Raw genomic sequence first — 6,465 nt, 5'->3', positions numbered from 1 at the left:
CGGCCGAGAAGATTAGAAAGTCTCCCGAAACTAAATTTGGACAGAGAGTATCCGCGTGGACCGTTAACAAGATTATGAGAGTGAAACGTAAGCTTGGTGCAGGTTTAAGATTTTCATCATCAAAGAAGAGAAACCGTAAATCTGTCAGGAAAGCCCTGGGGAAGAAGGGTGGTCTATTACCATTTATATTTCCAGCACTCGCTGCATTAGGCAGCTTAATTGGTGGAGCTGCGGGTGTTGCTAAAACTGTTTCCGATGTCCGGAGTCAGGCACGTATGCAAGCGATAGCACGTGCAGCAAAAAACGGTTCAGGACTTTATCTACGCCCCTATCCACAGTCGGGTGGTGGGGGAAAGCGAAGAGGAAGAAGAAGAAAGAAAAATCGCGGGAGCAGGAAGCGATAATCAAAAACTTACCAAAGCGAGCTCTTACAAACCTCGAGTTAATGAAGGCGATAAAAGAATTGAAAATACCATACTTTAGACAAATATACATGCGCGATTCGCTACCTAAGAAACCATTGCGTAATGAAAGTGCTATTTTGAATCTAGACTCATCCAAAGGACCGGGAACGCATTGGACTGCTTATGTCAAGACCGGTCCTAACGTTGAATATTACGATAGCTTCGGAGACTTGCCTCCACCAGTGGAACTGATACGATATTTAAACAAGTGCAACATAACCTATAATTATGACAGGCAACAAAAGTTGCATTCATGGAATTGCGGTCACTTATGCTTAAGATTTTTAGTATCAATATATAAGAAGCATTAGTGTTATCATAAGCCACATATGCGACAGAGTGTTTATAGAGAGACCACACACAACGCGAGACGCAGTGTAAACTAGACAAAATGTCAATAACATTAATTTTAACTGGGAAGAGCTCGATTATGAGAACCTACTACTTCCCTCCCTTGCAATTGGATGGAGAGTGGACAATGGCATTGATCGATCTGACAACATATAACTCGATACCGAACATTGATGAAAATAATCAAGTTTTTCGATACATCGCAAACAATGAACATCATGAAATGAAATTACCAACAGGTGCATATGAAATAAGTGACATGGAAGCTTACATAAAACAGAACCTACCTGCAGATTCAACATTTCTATTACGAGGCAACCCCAACACCTTACAGTGCATAATGTTCAGCAACAATATACATGTGGATTTTAGTGGAAAAAATACATTAGGTGAAATGCTTGGATTTTCTTCTCAAGTATACAAAGCAGGTGAGCTGCATGAATCGACAAATCCTGTAAATATATTCCCCGTGAATGTTATACGAATTACAAGCAATGCTGTGGGACACACATACTTGAATGGTAAATTAAACAATACTATTCATGAATTTTCCCCCATAGTACCTCCGGGATATAAGATAAATGAACGACCTACCACGCTCATTTATGTCCCAGTTACCGTTCAATCGATATCGGAGCTCGACATTCAAATAGTCGATCAGGAAGGACGCTTAGTTAACCTAAGAAAGGAAGAAATAACTCTAAGACTGCATTTGAAAAAACAATGGGAGTGAAATATTTTTCTAAGCATAAATGGAGCGGTTCAGGTGTGTCCTTATCCAGTAGACGACGAGACATCAAGCGGCTAACATCTGTTAACGTGAGATTCCTTAAAAAACTTGGATTTAGAGTTTATCCTCATGGAGAACACCGTTCTTGAAGTCGAGCAAGCACCACAATTTGAGGATTCTATTTCAAAAACTGAACTGCATATTTACAAACCATACTTAAATGGACCCTATGCCCCCAACTCTGAAATCCGTATAGTGATTCAAAATCATGATGCATACACAAACATCTCAAAATCCTTTTTGCGTATACGTGGAAAACTCGTAAAGGCAGACGGACGGAAACCGGACCATGCAAAGATTATAAACAATGGTGTATTACATATGATCAATCGGATAGGATTTGAACTGAACGGCGTTCTTATAGATCAGACCAGATCACTAGGAGTGGTATCTACAGTGAAGAATTATCTTTCACGAACTCGTGATGAATACGCCATCAGCAAAATGGAGGGATGGTGTCTCGAGGAAAACTATAGCTTGCCTCTAACAGCCGATGGTGTTTTCGAAATCTGTGTTCCGCTAAGCCATCTCCTCGGCTTTGCTGAGGATTATCACCGTATACTTCTAAACTCCAAACAAGAGTTAATTATAGTTTTAGAAAATACATACATTAACTCGATCGTAGATGCGAGTGCGCAGCCTCAAGCAGTTAATTTAACCATAAACTCTATCGATTGGGCCGTACCACACATCCAAGTGTCTCCAGCAGAACGCACGCGACTGCTGAAGCTTGTGGAGAAAGGCAAAAATATAGATATAGCATTTAGATCTTGGTCTGTTGAAACATATCCCAGCATGCCACAAGCACAAAATGTCAGCTGGTCAGTAAAGACAAGCTTCTCGATGGAAAAACCACGATACATAATAGTCGGCTTTCAATCGGCTAAACATAATGTAATGGCTGCCGATAAATCGAGGTTTGACCACTGCAACATAAAGAATATAAAACTATTCTTGAATTCAGAAAGTTATCCGTACACGGATTTGGACATAAACTTCGACAATGGATTTTACTTAATCGCATATGATATGTATTCAAATTTTCAAGAGTCTTACTATGGAAAGCAGAATGCACCTTTGCTTGACCCTCATCAGTTTAAGGAACTGGCTACGTTATTCATGTTTGATGTAGGCCGTCAAGCTGAGAAAATACCTTCGAATATCATAGATTGCAAGTTGGAGATCACAAGCTCAGACAACCTACCGATCTTAACACAAGCATTTGCAATAATATTGCACGACAGACTTGTCTCCTATAATCCACGAGACAAAGCTGTTAAAATACTGAGTTAAGCATAGTAGAGGCTCAGTCGTGTCTCAGCCACCATGAAGTATGTTAATCTGCAAGGATTTTTCTCTCAGTATGGCTTTATTACCAAGGAACTTAGCATTGCTGACTCTGAGGGGAACATAATTACGCGAACATTCAAACCGCCGTTTGAGTGGAGAGACATTAGTCGTAAATACCGGAGAAGTAATGCGTGGCTCACTAAAAATTTCCATAGTTTAAAATGGGAACACGGATTGTTTCCCTACAACAGTCTTTCCACCATCTTGACAACTCACTTGAGTGGAACTGTAATAGTTGCTGGAAGCGAACAGAAAAGATGGTTGGGTAAACACTGTCTCAAACACATGCACATAGTGGATGCACAAGAGGAATATGGCTGCCCGGCTTTCAAAAAATTAGACATAATGTATGCTCAAAATCGTGACAGCATAAGACCTGTATCGTCTCGCCGTAACGTCGCATTGCTTAGGGCTTGGATGCTAGAACACAGCGATCCTGGAATGTTGGATGACGCGCTCGAAATGGAATCAACAACAAGCGAAGCAACGGTAAACATGTCTGGACTGGAGGCGCTATAAATTGAGGTCATCGTCCCGGGGTACGACAGTCAGCGTACAGTTCGCGGTCGTGCGGGCGTAGACTCACTATATATTCAAGAAAAATGACGTTCGATCCATCGGCACGCTACGCAGACGTGTCACCCGGCTTTCGTCGTGTGGCATACCTTACCGGAGATGGAGAGTTCCACCTCATAGTCTGCAACTTCAATCATCACTGGAGCACCGATTGCGATCTGGAGGCTCCGGACTTTATTGAGACGCCCTGCAATCAGGTAGATTGTGTTGTGCACTACTTGAGACCCGACAGTAAATTTCCTACTACCTTAGAAGAACTTAAGGCAGCAGCCGCTACTGAAACTATAACCTCAGAACCAGATTATTCTGCAGTAAGGTGTGATTTGAGACGCAGCACGAACCCAGAGACAGTTGTGCATTGGGAGGAGCAGTGTGATGGTTATGTTCACAACACAACTTATGAAAACAGTGTTTGCTACGAGACATGTAGTTTCCTTCAGTGTAAACTTTATCGATTCACCCCATTCGCTTAAGTTTGAGAGCTAAGACAATACCTATGTCAGTCATGTTATCACCGCGATTCCATGATATAACTCAAAGCCAAGAAGATGCCGTAATAGATGAATTGTGGGCACCGAGCATCTTAACATGGGATGAAGCGACAAGATATTTTAATTATCCTCCTGATCCACGATCTAAAGAAATGAAGCCTTCGACTTTGTTTGACAATACCGAAAATAGATATCTTTACAAACGTGCAAGTCTGAACTGTGTTGAATTTCATGTAGAGTTCTATGAATTTGATATTGGATTGAGTAGTCTTCGATACGTTTATTTCGAACTTTGTCGCGAAAATACTCATTTCCGACTGAGGTGGCACGCTGATAGACCATACAAGTCCGTGACTCTCTTGACTGTTTTCGACTGTCAGCATAAAGACTGTGTAATAAATCTTAGTCATCCAATGGCAAAGTTTCCCTGTACTATTGATGAGCTCAAGACATCCCGTGACAGAGACTATGAAAGTACTTTCTCCGAATGGTGTACCGGAATTAAACACTATCGCCATAATCCCGCTACATGCATGTGGAACACACCTCACGACACGCCTTGCAGTAATCATTTGTGTTCCTTGTCGAGAGGTCGTTTATTACGAGAAAACAAATTCTCGGTGTCGACGCATCTAAGCAAGCAACTATGGGGATATAGATAATGGACTGTTCTACGAGATGCTCTACTCTATGGAATTTCGTAATCAATTTATTCATTCGGATGGGCAATATATTTTTAAATAGGATCGCCGCTTCCTGGGTCGACAGTCGAGCTGAAACTGTGTCGGTGTGAGGATCTGTGCCAAGCAAGATGTCTAACTTTCATTCAAGCAAGAAATACGTGAGTGTAAATCCTGGTCTAGGCAGTGTTGATTACAGCGAGTGGAGTCAAGACAATTTAAAACACACATCGGAAAGCTGTGATGGCATGTTTCACTCGAAACAAATACTCGACCCAGGACCTCAAGACATACCATTTGAATTAATTAACTGCTCGGGTTATGGACAATGTATTGTTAACATGCTTCGACACGATACAGTGCTGCCTGCCACGAGTGAAGACGTCTACGCACACGCATTCAACCAGACAGCTACCCAATCGGTTCAGGTTATCCCTGAATGCATTCAAATCAGCCCTGATTCGCCAACATCCATCATACCTGTAGCTGAGCCAATCACCGAGGCGACACCGAAGTCCACCAGACGACAGCGAAAGCCTGCTGCCTCTCGCAAGAGTCGAACCAGAGATCTCAGTCATTTAGGACCGGTGAGTCAAGATGTCGGAGTTCAAACAGAGTCTAGTGCTTCCATACAAAGAACTGACGAGATGGCCCGGGTAGCAGTGCGCTCATTACTTCTAGAATTATTAAGCAAAGTATAATTGAATTTTTGTCACTTTGTGTATGTAAATGTTTCAGCTGAATACGTAAATATAATATTCTTTGTGTGTAAGGGAATGTTCAAGTTAGCATTCAAATCTTTTTTTTATCGTCACTTTAATATTCTTTGTATGTAAATGTTCAGGTTTGTATGCAAACATTATGTGTGATTTTCTTGTAATATTTCAGTTTTGCATAAAGTTTTAAAATAAATTGTTAAAAGCATAATGCATATCTTACTACCGAAACTGTTTGTAACTTAAGTAAAGAACGTGTAGGTTACTGTATTTTTTATTAATGCTCTTTTCAATTATATAATTTTCTGGTTTAGTATAATTAAAAAAAAATGTATTCAAATTATCCATCAGTCTCTGCGCCCGCACGTTCACGAAATGTATGTTGACTACAATAAAACTAATGTGTAACCTCTGATTTATTGTTATGATTTAAGTATTCCTCTGATATAAAATAAAAGCTAGCATTGAAACGTCCTGCCTTCCTGGGCCGACCAGCGGGTTGACGTGCGAGAGCCCGTGGATGAAGCTCTCTATTTTCAGAGAAAGGAATTTGTTTTTCCAGACAACTGTCGTCGCACCTAAGAGGTGTCTATATGCTGTCACAGACTTGGTTGACAGTTTCTGCAATCGTTGTAATGCATTACAACGATTGCAGAAAAATGTTTTCAGTAAGCTATAATAAAAAAAAACATTAATTAAATTTTAGTTCTGAAAAAAGTGAATGGTAGAAAATCTACTTTCTAAAACAAAAAACATATAGTTTAACTAGTTTTCCATGATCACCATATTATTAAATGATTTTACCAAATATAATCTACTCAACTTTCTTAAATTAATAATTTTCAGTTTATAACTGTCATCTAAAGCCGACACACAGAGTAGGCGATTCCGCGAGAATTCAGGTCATCGCCCGACGCAGATTTATATATATATACACCTGCCACAGAGGTCGGAAACCTCATTTGATCGCAGCCAGCCCTCGTCAGCCCTCGATACCTCCTCCGCAGAGAGACGTTCTTCTCCAGATAAGGTATGTGTCCTGTCAGT

The sequence above is a fragment of the Bacillus rossius genome, chromosome 1 (assembly GCF_032445375.1).
Source record: "Bacillus rossius redtenbacheri isolate Brsri chromosome 1, Brsri_v3, whole genome shotgun sequence".
Lineage (NCBI taxonomy): Eukaryota > Metazoa > Arthropoda > Insecta > Phasmatodea > Bacillidae > Bacillus > Bacillus rossius.
Note: the sequence above shows the minus strand (reverse complement) of the source record.